The sequence below is a fragment of the Ananas comosus genome, linkage group 1 (genome assembly GCF_001540865.1).
Source record: "Ananas comosus cultivar F153 linkage group 1, ASM154086v1, whole genome shotgun sequence".
NCBI lineage: Eukaryota > Viridiplantae > Streptophyta > Magnoliopsida > Poales > Bromeliaceae > Ananas > Ananas comosus.
The window spans coordinates 1,167,644-1,182,007 of NC_033621.1; the positions used below are offsets into that span (position 1 = coordinate 1,167,644).

General features: G+C 34.7%; 1 pseudogene; it reads left to right on the top strand.

Annotated features, from left to right (window-relative positions):
- On the top strand, positions 9,695-14,331 carry LOC109721350 (annotated as a pseudogene).

Consider the following 14,364-nt stretch of genomic DNA (forward strand, 5'->3'; position numbering starts at 1 on the left):
AAAGGACGAATATAATTTAGGACTATGTTGAAAATCATCTCGAATTAATTCCGTGCATGGAAATTCTGAATTAATGGAGAGATATTAGCCTTGTGCCTCAACCTGCCGACCGTGCCCACCGCAGTTAGCTAAGAATTTGATGATTGGTATCTGAACTGAGTTTATTGTTAAAAGGGAAAACTTCAAAAACCCCCCCCTTGTGGTTACGTGCTTTCTCACTTTAGTACCCTGTGATTTAAAATGTATCAATTTGCTCCCCTGTGGTTTCGTTTTTATCTTTTCGGTAGCTTTTTCGTTAATATTTTGTTAAATTATATACAAAAAACTTTAGATACTCATCTAGATTTATCAAACATTCACTTTGGTACCCTTTAATTTTAACTTTGTCACTGATTTAAGAAAAAAAAAATAATAAAATTGATAATAAAAAGAGAAAAATGAAACCACAGGGGGACAAATTGATTCATTTTAAACCACAGGGTACTAAAGTGAGAATGTGGGAAACCACAAGGAGGGTTTTTGAAGTTTTTCCTTGTTAAAAATGAACGAAACTAGTAACTTGCTATCATTCTCTCTCAAAAAAAAAAAAAGGAACAGAAGATTTAATCATGCATGTAACCCCAAGTGTTCCTAAAATTGAGAAGTGAGCGAGGAAAAAAAAAAAAAACTTATGAAACTATATATATATTTTTTTTGGAGAAAAAAATAGCATGCTATCTGCTTCATTCATTGGAATGATGAATTAGGCTACAGAGGTAAGGCAACCGAGGCCTCGATTTAGGTGCGCCGTTAAGAAAGAAAACAAAAATCACCGATTACAGAAGCGCCGATTTGCAGAGAGAGATTGTTCCCAGAAGGTCGTCAAAAGTTTAACCTTGCTGGGGAAAAAGGTTGTTGGGGAAACAGATGGAAAAATATGAGAGACCACAGTGACATATAGTGGCTCACATGTTATTTTCCCTTTGATTACTTCAATTAGAAACACTTGTAAGAGAGGTTTTCATGTGAGATTATATCCTACTTAATTACTTGAATACCTAGTAACTTATTTTTCACATCTCAAGTAGAAAAACTATGTATCTACTGGGGAGGCCATGCCCATGAGATGCACATGTTGATGATTCCATTATTGTACCTATCTATTATTTAACCTTTGCCCACATCTCCCACAAACACACTGATTAAAGAAGACAAGCACAAAGGAGAAAAGAGAGAGAAAATGTGTAGTAGCTATAGTCTGATATGCATGCCTCAATCAATCAATCAACATCAAATTATTGCATGGGACTGAGAGGGTCCTCATCTTGCACATTTTTTCTTTGTCCTAAAAAAATGGTTAATTACACCCATGGTCCCTAACCTTTACAATATTTTTCAATTTGATCTTCAACTTTTTTTTTTTTTTTTGCAACCAAGTCCCTAATCTTTTGATTTCATTTCAATTAAGTCCTAGTCGTTAGATAGCTGTTAAAATTGACAGAAAATACCACGTCAGCAGCATGAAGGCGCCATGTCAGCGCCACGGTGACGCTGTGTCAGCGGATTGCAAAAAAAAAAAGGTTGGAAACCAAATTGAAAAACGGTGCAAAGGTTGAGAACCAATGGTGTAATTAACCGATTAAATTTATAAATTCAAAAAAAAATTTCTAATTTAAGATTTAAATTTTAAATTTAAATTTTGATTTTGGATTCAATTTTAAATTGGAATTCAAATTCCGATTTTGTATTTAATTTTAAATTTTAAATTTTAAATTCAAATTCACATTTGGAATTCAAATTTAAAATTTAAAATCAAAATTTTGAATATGATTTTAAATTTAAATTAGATTTTAAATTTAAATTTCGGTTTCAAAACTTTTATTTTAAATGTAAATTGAAATATCAAAATCAAAATCAAAATTTTAAGTTTTAATTCAAAATTTTAGATTCAATTAAAAATTTAAATTTAAAATTTGAATTTCAATTCAAAATTTTAATTCAGTTTTAAATTCAAGTTCAAAATCCTAATTTCTCGTTAGTTTAAAATTATCATTTTTGAATTTAAATTTAAAAATTAAAATTTTTATTTTTATGAACTAAAATGAAAAATGTGTAAAGTTTAGGGACCTAAATTGACATGCAAAAGGTTGCCAAATAGATGCTGACGTGGCGATTCTGTTAATTTTAACAGTTTTTTTAATGGTTGTGACTTAATTGTAATAAAATCAAGAGATTAGGGACTCAATTGCAAAAAAAAAAAAAGGTTGGGGACTCAAGTAAAAATTGGTGCGAAGGTTGGGGACTACCGGTGTAATTAACCCCCTAAAAAAATTCTAAACCCTAAACCCTAAGACGAAGTTGATAAGTAATTCAATATTTTTGATAAGTTTATATTTATTTCTGTCAAACTTATCTTTTAATATTTTGTTGGTTAGACGTAGGAGATAAGTTTAAATCTTGTTCAATTATTGCTATTAGAATTTTGATTTATGCCTATATATAGGCTGCTGTAAATGTGTGCAAAATAATCTACCATCGAAATTTAGTCCAAGATCATTTAATAAAGTTTTAGTTTAATTCGCTGCAATACTTCTCTTCTTTCAACAAGTGGAATCAAAACAAATCATGCTTCCAATATTTTTTATTAAAAAAAAGTACGTAGCACTTTCCTTACTAAATAGGAGTGTTATTAAAAAAGTTATTGAAAAAATAAATGGGGTAGGAGTGTTCAAAATCAATAATTTTTAATCGTTGATATGTGTCGTTTGCAAGTTTAATGGTGGAGAAGTATTCAAATTAAATGAAATTTTGATAAAAATTTTTTTATAACAAGATCAATATTTCCAATCAAAAATATTAGTGCTATATCATAACTATTTGTGAGATTCTTATTTTCAACTGTTAATTTTAAGTCATTTTGATCATTAAGTAAATGATATCGCAAAACCGTAAAATTTATTTTCTAAATAGTTCAAATACACTAGATCAAATCTAACGGAGCTGATCGTCGTTTCGAAAACTTTATCATTAAAAATAACTTAGGAGCACGAAGACCTCGTGCTCTTAATAGTACATAAGTCCTATTCATAAAATATGATAATTTTTTATATATGTATAAGCTTTTATGCAATAACTAGTTAAGGAATCTTGCGCGATGCAGTAGGAAGCCAATATAAGAGTAAATTATTAGAACTATTAACATCATTTTTTTTTCTATTATGAATTAATGTTTTTAAATATTATTTATCTCCGTATTGAATAATTAAAAATTAAAGAATAAACTAAAGAATAAAATTGAAGTATAAAATTGAAGTATATTTTTTTCTACAAATATTTAAACCTAATAAGTAAAATGAATAAATCAGTTTAAAATAAAACAACAGCTCATTACAGTATTAAGAAAGATAAATAATATTTCTCTATTATCACCAAGATAGAATTTACAATATATATATATATATATATATTAAGTAGAGTGAAAGTATTATCTTTGGTATTCTTAGCGGCAACATCTTCATTATACCCTCATTAGCTTTTATCGTTACACATACAACTAATAAAATATTTAATTCCTAAATTTAAATTAGCGAAGAAATCAGTAGGTAATTATCAGAAGAACAAAAAATAAGACTAATCAAAAGGCATGAGAAATCAATATATATATTTTTTATACTGTAAAAGATTCAACTATCAAATAATATATTATTATATACATTAATCCTTACAAAATTGTTTGTGAACTAAAGTGAAAAATATGCAAAGTTTAGGAATTAGGGACTAAAATAAAAAAAAGTGAAAAGATTGAGACCCAATGTGCAAATAATTCTTCAAAAAATTAATGTGGGTCCCACAATCCTCCAAAATAAGGAGGGATCTTTGGTTCCAAATTAGTGTATAAAAATAAATAAATAAATTATAAATAAATAAAAAAATATTGTGAGAGAGAGTGAGAGAGAGAAATTAGTATATAAATATAAATAAACAAATAAATATTGTGAGAGAGTGTGAGAGAGAGAAAAAGAAAAAAAGAAAAAAAAGTGAGACCCAGATGGCCCCCCAAACGGGCCAAACCCGGGGGAAAAATTTTAGAATTCACCAGATATATTAGTGACGTGGCGTGACAAACCAATCAAATAACTCATTTTAAAGATATATGTTCCATCATGATTGTAAAAAAATATTTTTATTGTACTTTTGTTTAAAAATAAGAAATGTGATTGGTTTGTTATTGATGACGTGGTGCAAGCGTGACAGTGTAGAACTTCTCAACCCGGGGAGCCCTTGTATGTAGGGATGTCAACGGGTCGGGTCTCCGTCGGGTTTTTAAAAACCGGAACCCAAACCTGAAAACTAAATTAAAACCCGTACCCGTTGAATGAAGATCTAAAGGATAAAAATTATTAAATATTTTGTATATTATATAAATAAATAAAAATAAAGTATGTATATATATAATTTATTTGGGTTCGGGTCGGGTTCGGGTTCGGGTCGGGTAAATACAAAATTCATATTCGTATCCATATCCGTCGAGTTTTATTTTCTATACCCATAACCGAATCCATACCCGTTTAGTTCGAATAAACCCGCACTGTTCGGATTCGGGTTCGGATAATATTCCGGATATCCATATCCATTGACATCCCTACTTATACGGATTCTAATTCATGTATTTATAAATTATAAATATAAATTTCTCCTGCTTTTCTCTGTCTCCCTAGCTTGAACTGATTGGTGCAGTGAGGGAGTAGGTATGGCTACATTGCACAGTGAGGGAGTAGGTGTGGCTACATTGCCATTGCCACCTCAAGTAAAGGGCCTTTTTTTCAATTTAGCCCCCGAATAAATTTTTTTTAAAAAAATAACCTTGTCAAAATTTAATTTGCAAAAATGATCCTGGCCTTGCCACGCATGTGCCACGTCAGCGCCACGCGGGCAGGGCTGGAGCCAGGTGTTAAGTTGAATACGGTGAACCATTCACCGTGTTTCACACGGTGTATTTATATTCCTTTTCTTCTTTTTTAGGAATGTCAACGGATCGGGTACGGGTTGGGTTTGGATCGGGTTTTTAAAAATCAAAAATCAAATTCGAAAATCAAATTAAAATCCGAACACGAATCCGAGCCCGGCGTGTTTTAAAAATCCGAGCCCGTGTGAAACACAGTGAATCATTCACCGTGTTCAACTTAACATACTGGCCCCAGTTCTGCCAGCGTGGCGCTGACGTGGCGCCTGCGTAACAGGGCCAGGGCCAGGGCCATTTTTGCAAATTAAATTTTGACAGGACTGTTTTGAAAATAAAATTTTTTCAGGAGGCCATTTCTAAAAAAAGCTCTCATGTAAAATGTGCTACTATTTATTTGATAGTGAGAGATGAAGAGATGGATCCTATAATTTTTGGGTATTTTTGGACCACAGTAATGTAACTATACCAGGCCCACTCGGTTATTGTGGTCTCCCTGGGCCACAATGTTTTGTGTGGCCATGGGGAAATTGGCCATTTTAAGAGTCCCCCCTTGATTTGGTCTCCTATTCTTTCTCTGATAGCGTATCGTGAGCTAACAAATTATTGAGATTCCTAATGATAAGACATAGAAAAAAAAATGAATTATAAGATTGCGAGTATAAGCGCTTTCAATTGCGATATATATATCGAAGAAATGTACAGCAACTAGGCTTCGAATTTGGGATCTCAGGTATCACCCGTATAGTAGGTTACTTTTGTGTATCGACTACCAATAGATTTTGGTTGACCAAGAAATAATACAAGGGAAGGGAATAGTGTGAAACTCTTATTATTCTCCAACCAAATATTATCTTATTACCATTCACATGTAATGATGTAAAGTGCCAAGCATGTGCAAAAAATTTATCTAGGTTTAATGTTTTGATATAGTAACATACTTTTTCTGGAAAAAGCAAGATTGGTAAAAGAAGATGCTAGCTAGCAATGCATCTGCTCCAGGAATGGTCCCAATAGTCATATTCTTCCATTCATTGAGGAACAAACAATAATTCAATAATTGAACATCAAATGTTGGTCCCCCATCATGCATTAAATTTGGTCCCTGTTGCCCCTGATTTACCTTAATCACCCATTTGATTATTCCACTAAAGGACCGTTTGGTCAATTGGTCGCATGCAGTTGTAGTTGCATGCAAATACAAATTCGGCATGTTGTTCGATGTATTTAACTTCAACTGCTACAGTAAAAACTGCAGGAGGAAATTCAACTACAGCAATTGGAACTATGTCCAAATTGGCCGCAGTTCCAACTGCAGTAGTTGGAAAGAGTAATTTTAAATAAAAAATATGTTTACCTCCTTAACTAATTTTTAAACAAAAAATATATTTTTTCACATTGGAGATAATCTCACCATTATATATATAATGATAAAATTTTAAAAATTATTTCTCAAAGCACTTTCTACTATATTGAACCAAACAGAATGCATGAAATTACAACTGCCGTATTTTCAATTGCTTATATTTCTAACTATACTGTATTTATAATTACATCAAACCAAACGGTCCCTAATACTCTTTTCGTAGTAACACAAACAAAGAAAAAGTTCCTATGTGTGAAACAACCGTTGTACTCTAAAAGCTTAAGCTGTTAGAGAACGGTGTTTAAACATTTTTATATTTAACACCCCCCCTCACGTTTGGGCTCGCCACTTTTTAGTCGGTCCATAACGTGGGCTTGATAAATGGGAGGAAATTAATTATACTAGGGGTCTGGCATGACTTGAACTCAGGACCTCCTACTCTGATACCATATGAAACAACCGTTGTACTCTAAAAGTTTAAGTTGTTAGAGAATGGTGTTTAAACATTTTTATATTTAATACTATGTCTCTAAAACGCTTAAGTAGAAAATAATTCAATAATAATTTTTTGTTTAAGCCAAATAGTAAACGATTGATCATTACCCGAACTATTGATCATTTTGATTTGGCTATCCAAATTTTCAAAGTTTGATTCTACTAGTGAGCCTTCAATTTATTTAATTTGATTCGGCCAATAACATTTTAATTTTAAAATCTAAATACATCATTTATCATTACAAACTTAGTTAGTATTTTTTTATATAATTTTCATAGCTATAAATTCACTAAATTAAATAATTAGCTTAAATTTTGAAGTCAGATTTATTTTGGGGATAATAGTAGAATCAAAATGGTGCATAGTTCAAGTATATTCCGAATGCTTTTACTTAAATTATATTGAATATAAAAAAAAAAAGTTTTGGCTATAAGTGTTTTACAATATTAGTTTTATATGTTGTTGATTTATCGGTAAGTTCATGTGGTACAGTGGAGTGTGCGCACGAAAAGCCAATGAAAAACCTTCTATATTGCATAATATCAATACATCAACATGCAACATATAATGGCTATACACTCCACTTATCTAATAAGCAAAAAAACTTAACTAATCATACTGATATAATAAGTGAAAAACCTCAGCCATAAAATAAATGAAATGTGTGATTTTCACCCCAGAATAGGTGTATAAGTTGTATTTTTTATATTTTATTTTGAACAATTCTACTTATACGCCATAAAAAGATGTGTAAATCTAATATCACTCCGTCCAAGAACCGGGTTTATTATTATTATTTTTATATATAAATACTAAAAATCTAAATAATTTTGTGAACACAATGTACGAGTAGCATGCTCCTTTCGTTTTTCATCACGTGCTTTGAGTACGACTAAATTATTTCTATTTAGATAAATTTTGTCTTATCTCTGTATATAATCTCGACTATTCGGTCCATTGATAACATGGTGCACAGAGTTCACACTGCAATTCTCGACTTCTTTACTAACCGAATATTAAAACTCATAACCCAGCAGCTTCCTCGAAACACCAAAAAAACTGAACAAAAATTTCGTGGGCACCGTCCCCCAAACTAATAGTTTGGGGACAGTTCGGATGGGCGCCACATGGCCCCATCCGACGGCTGCCCTTCGTCTTCCTCTACTGCGCTCTCTCTCTCTCTCTCTCTCTCTCAAAACATCGGGAAATTTTTTTTCTTCTTTCATGGGTGATCGTTGGATGGGGCATGTCACGCCCGTCCAGTGACTATTAATTTGGGGATGGTGCCTACAAAATTTTTATCCAAAAGACATCTGGCCCAACTAATGCCATTAAATAAAAAAAAAAATTCTTCCATCGCATGCCTTGGGTACAACTAAATTATTTACATTTAGATAAACTTTGCCTAGATTTGGTCCACCACATCATCTGTAGACCGTCTATGTATAATCCTAACTATTCAGTCCTTTGGCAATGTGGTGCATGAGGTCCACATTGCAATTCCCTGCTCCTTTACTTCACTGGCGTTAAAATTGAAGAGTCTCGGTGTATTTGATTTCACGTAAAATTGTAAAAAAATTTCAGTATTTAGTTTGGAGGAGAAAAAAGTAATTTTACATTATAGTTGTTTGACTGAAAGTAAAAAAAATTGAAAAAATTATAAATAAAAAACTATTATATATATTTTCTCTTCTTATATATTATATATGTTATTGATATGTAATAATTATCATATTACATATATTAATATTATAATTTATATTTATAAATAAAATATTATATAATAATGTATTTTTATTAAAAATAAAATATTATCTCTCGAGATATATTTATAGAGAGAGAGAGAGAATTGAGCTAAAATACATCTAAAAGTACCAATCCATTAGTGTTTAGGTTTCTAGCTCTTAAATCTACCCCTTGATTATTAATAGTTTTTGGATCAAAGATTATTTCAGTATCTATCACCATTCAACCCAAGTGGAGAGTAATTATTCTAGCCCTAGTATGCATGTATGTGCATAAGAACAGAGAGAGAGAGAGAGAGAGAGTCCACCATGGATCTCTCTTATGCGGTCTACGAGATAGAGGTCATTTTGTGGACCACGTGATGTATGTCTCCGTCTTTCTCAAATACTATATATTTTTGTGGCTGAGGTTTTCAAAACGAAACCTCTTATTTCATTGAATTTGTAAAAAAAAAAAAAAAAATTTACGAGCGACTAATCACCGAAATTTTACTTTTCAACTGAAAAAAAAAAAATCGATATAATTTTACGTGGAATCAAACTTACCCTCAACAGCTTCCCGAAAGGTCCGAAAAACTGCTAATGCAACTAACGCCGTTAAAAAGTGCTTCCATTACAAGCGCCGAGTACAACTAAATTATTTCCATTTCTATAAATTTTGTCTAAGATTTGGTCCACCACATCATCTCTAGACCGTCTCTGTATGATCTCGCTACTCGGTCTATTGGTAACGTGGTACACGGGATCCGCACTATAATTCTCGGCTTGGTTACTTAACGGACGTTAAAATCGATAACTCAGTAGTTCTGCCGAAATGCTTAATAACCCGGCACAACTAACGCCGTTAAAGTCCCCTTCCAGCACCTTCCACCCACGTGGCCCCCACATGCGCACACTCTCACCGTTTTCATCCACGTGGTGCGCTCCGCCAAAAGGCACAAAAAGGCCATGCCACGTGGGCCCCACCCAAACGTGCGTCCCACCATCTCCACCGTCCGTTTCCAATCCTACGGCCAAAATCCCCCGCGGGGCGAACTCATCTATGCGCGTCCACAACCATCGCTCACCCGAGCGCGCGACACGTGCCCAACCCCTCCTCGCTCTATAAATAGAGCCCCCCCTCATTGCGTAACCCTTACGGTGCTTTACCCGAGAGAGAGAGAGTTTTTTTCTATTAAAAGAATTTTAAAAATTTAAATTTGAAATTTTGAAATTTTTTTTTGAATTTGGAAAGATGTTTATAGAGAGGTTTAGGGTGGAGAGCGAGAGGGTGAGGTACGGGGACGAGGCGATCGAGTCGGTGTACGACTACGAGACCACGGAGCTGGTGCACGAGAACCGGGGCGGATCCTACCAATGGATCGTGCGGCCCAAAACCGTCCGATACCGGTTCAAGACCGACACACGAGTACCCAAGCTCGGGTACACCGTAACCCCTCTCCCTTTTCATTTCATTTTTTTTTTTTTATATTATACAATATTATTATACACAGATTCATATATTTTTTTAATGTATTTTTAGAGATAATTTTAGCTGTTTCTTTTTTTTGTGGAATTTTTTTTTGGCTTTTTACGCGTGTAGGGTGATGCTTGTGGGATGGGGTGGGAATAACGGGTCCACCTTAACAGCGGGAATCATTGCGAACCGATTATAACACTTTTTTTTTTTGCCCTTTGTTTTATTTGTAGTACTTTAGTGTACTAGTGTTGCTGGATTGCTTGTTTTATGCAAGGAAAACTACTAATAAATCTTTGTTGAGATTCGTGATGGTCACATGATGCAACCTCAATTTTGTCTTATTTTGCACACTTGCTCTTATTTATTTATTTATTTATTATGTGATGCAAATAAAAAAAGTGTTATAATAATAATGGAATTTGAAGTATTTTTCTCCAATATTTAGAAAATATGTTGAATTCATATATTTAATTAAGCAGTGGTGTTTAATAAATATATATGTTGTTTAATTTTTTTTTTTTTTGTGGAGTATTTAATAGGGGAATATCATGGGTGACCAAAGATAAGGTGCAACAAGCCAACTATTTTGGATCCTTGACTCAAGCTTCCACCATTAGGGTTGGGAGCTTCAATGGAGAGGAAATTTATGCCCCTTTCAAGAGCCTCCTCCCCATCCTCTTTCTTTTTAATCTAATGATTTTTTTTGGGTTTTTTTTTTTGCATGTTATTTCGCGAAAACTTGATAGATTGTAAGATTATTATCAAATGAAAATCAAGTCTACGCCCCCGTCGACTCTGCAGGAGGAAAAATAGAGTGTAATGTTATTTGACGAAGCAGCAGAAGAAATATTATATAAAAATAGCTCTTATTTAAATGCTTTTTCACAATTATTAATGCATATGCCTCGTGATCCGTGGGCCCTTCTTAATGAGCAAGGGGAATCTTGGTACGCTTTAAAAGAAGGCACGCATCTCGAGGAGCGGGAAAGATAACCTGCTATTTTAAATAAACAATGTGAATCAATTAGACTTCGAACTTGAAACCTCGGCCGCTAACTAGCAAGTTCTTAACCAACTGCGCTAGTTAGAGTCTAGTTAGAGTCGATGCATCTTGAAGATATTAAATTGTGAAAAGTGTGTGCTAAAGTACTAGCACTATCCCTCTCTTTCGAAAGTATTCTAGCTTAACTCTGTATAATAGTAGTATTACAATGACCTTCTCGTAACGTGTGTAAATACGGTAGTATCGTAACGACCTACGCGTAACATGTGTAAATTAGGTTAATCCGGATGATATTATATTCGGGGGGTGGGACATAAGCAGCATGAACCTGGCCGACGCGATGGCGCGCGCCAAGGTGCTGGACATAGACCTGCAGAAGCAGCTCAGGCCCTACATGGAGTCTATGGTGCCCTTGCCCGGAATCTACGATCCGGATTTCATCGCCGCGAACCAAGGCTCGCGTGCCAACAACGTGATCAAGGGCACCAGGAAGGAGCAGGTCGATCAAGTCATCAAGGACATCAGGTATATTAACATACGCAATGCCTGTTTAGAGAACGGTGCTTCTGATATTTTATACGTAACACTCCGTCACATCTTGGTTCGAGATGTTTAATATACACGCGAGATGTGTACTTTGAATTAAATGGACGAATGTTGTGTTTACTCTTATTGAATGCGAATGTTTCAAACTCAAAACAAAATTTCAAATTATATGAAATAATCGTTATTCTCCGAAAATTTTAAGTTACGAGTGAATGGTGTTTCTAATATTTATATTCAACATTTTCTCTCACGTATGAGTTTGAGATTTTTTTTTATAGGGGCAAGACATGAACTTGAATTAAATTAGAGAAAATTTTATGAAGCTAGGAGCTTGGTGTAATTTGAACTCAAGAATTTTCTGCTCTAATACCATATTAAATTATGTGAAACTATTATTGCTTTCCAAAGTCTTAATCTGTCGAAGACTGATTTTTCTAAAATATTTGTATTCAACACCATTTTCTTAAGCACAAATCACTTTGAATTACGTAAAACTATTATATTCAATTTGTTATGAGTAAATTATTTAGAAGAGACTAGCACTAATGGAGTTAATGGTGATATTCCTTAATAAGGATAATTTAACAAATTATGAGTTCTCATGGAATCACTAGGGAGTTCAAGGAGAAGAACAAGGTGGACAAGGTGGTGGTCCTGTGGACCGCGAACACCGAGAGGTACAGCAATGTTATCGTCGGATTGAACGACACCACGGAGAATCTTTTAGCTTCGCTGGAGAAGAACGAGTCCGAGATTTCGCCCTCCACATTGTATGCATTGGCATGCGTCCTCGAGAATGTGCCGTTCATCAACGGAAGCCCGCAAAACACCTTTGTGCCTGGTACATACTTTTATCTCTTTTGTACTGCTAAAGAGTTAAAGTAGTTTTGGAAGAATTTGTAGATTTGTTTAAAGGCATTTTTTCTGAATGTTCTCCAGGGTTGATTGATTTGGCTATCAAGAGGAACAGTCTCATCGGAGGCGACGACTTCAAGAGCGGGCAGACAAAGATGAAGTCTGTTCTGGTGGATTTCCTTGTAGGGGCTGGTATTAAGGTACCCCCCCCACCCCAGAAATAGAATGTGCTTTTGATGTTATCATAACTATATAACCATATACTTAAAAAGAGCAGTGCAAAAAATGTTGCTTTTATTTTTGGTTTGAATTGCTACTCTAAATGAAATGAAATTTGAAGTATTTGTACTAGTTGATTTAACTCCGGCTAAATTGCGGAGCCTTCATTTTGTATCTCAAATGTCACCTTTCCAACCTGAAATGTGATATTATGGCTTTAATATGTATCTCATAACTGTTTATAATCTTCCTAAGAATTAAGTAATCTATGCTCTCTACCTGGTTCGAGATTGTGTCAATATAAAGTCACAGGACCTTATGAATGAAGGGAATTTGATATTAATATGCATGTTCTTTTGTCTCCTAGCCCACCTCAATTGTGAGCTACAACCATTTGGGCAACAACGACGGCATGAACCTCTCTGCGCCGCAAACCTTCCGCTCGAAGGAGATCTCAAAGAGCAATGTGGTGGACGACATGGTCTCGAGCAACGGCATCCTTTACGAGCCAGGAGAGCACCCTGACCATGTCATTGTGATCAAAGTACGCGCCATTTTCTCTCCCTCTCTTTTACTTAAAAAGTTGATAGAACACTCTAAATGAGAGAAAACCACTGAAAACATGGGAGATATAATATTACCTTGCTTTGTTTCAGTATGTGCCTTATGTTGGGGACAGCAAAAGAGCTATGGATGAGTACACTTCAGAGATATTCATGGGGGGGAAGAACACTATAGTTCTCCACAACACTTGTGAGGACTCCCTTTTGGCTGCGCCAATTATACTTGATTTGGTGCTTTTGGCTGAGCTTAGCACTAGGATTCAGCTTAAAGCCGAGGGAGAGGTATATATATGTTCATATGATCAAACTTAGTACGAAAAAGCTTCAGCTCGTTTGTTTAGAATCTATAGATTACGGAGAGTACTAAAGGGGTTTTGTTTGAATTTGGTTTTGTAGGAGAAGTTCCACTCCTTCCATCCAGTGGCTGCTATCTTAAGTTACCTCAGCAAGGCCCCCCTGGTGAGTGCCCAGTTTTAACTTTTTATGGTCAAGTGCTAGTCAAGTATTTTAAATCTGCTGATGCTGATAGTTTCTTAAGCAAAGCTTCAAACCAGAGAATCTAGTTTTCGGACCGAATAGCTGTATCCAAATATATATTTCCGAAAGTTTATGCTTGCTAGAGCACAAACAGTGCTTAACCGAACGAATATTTCGGTTGTGTTGTGTATTTACTTTTTGGGTCAAAATGAAACAGGTCCCACCGGGCACGCCAGTGGTGAATGCACTCGCGAAGCAGAGGGCCATGCTCGAGAACATAATGAGGGCCTGCATCGGACTCTCACCGGAGAACAACATGATCCTCGAGTACAAGTGATATCTGAATCTGAACACGAGCCTGAAAAAAAGAAGGGTTCGAACTTCAATCGGATAGACGAGGGGGATTACCTACTACTCTTTTTCTGTAGCGTGAATTGGTGTTTTTGTTATTGCTCTTTGCCTGTTGTTCTGCATGTGTTAGTTGGTGGCAGTTGGGTGTTTATTGTGTGGCTCTGCACTGAGTTGCTGATGCCTTTCGATAGATCATGCAAATTCCCATGTATCTTCTTCTTCTTCTTTTTCTTCTTCTAGCTTCTAATGAAAAGGTCTGATCGCGCCTTATTTAGTACTGCAATGCAAGTAGATGGCCTTTTTTGGTTCAAATGTTTCGCCGGCGCCTTATTTAGTACTGCAATG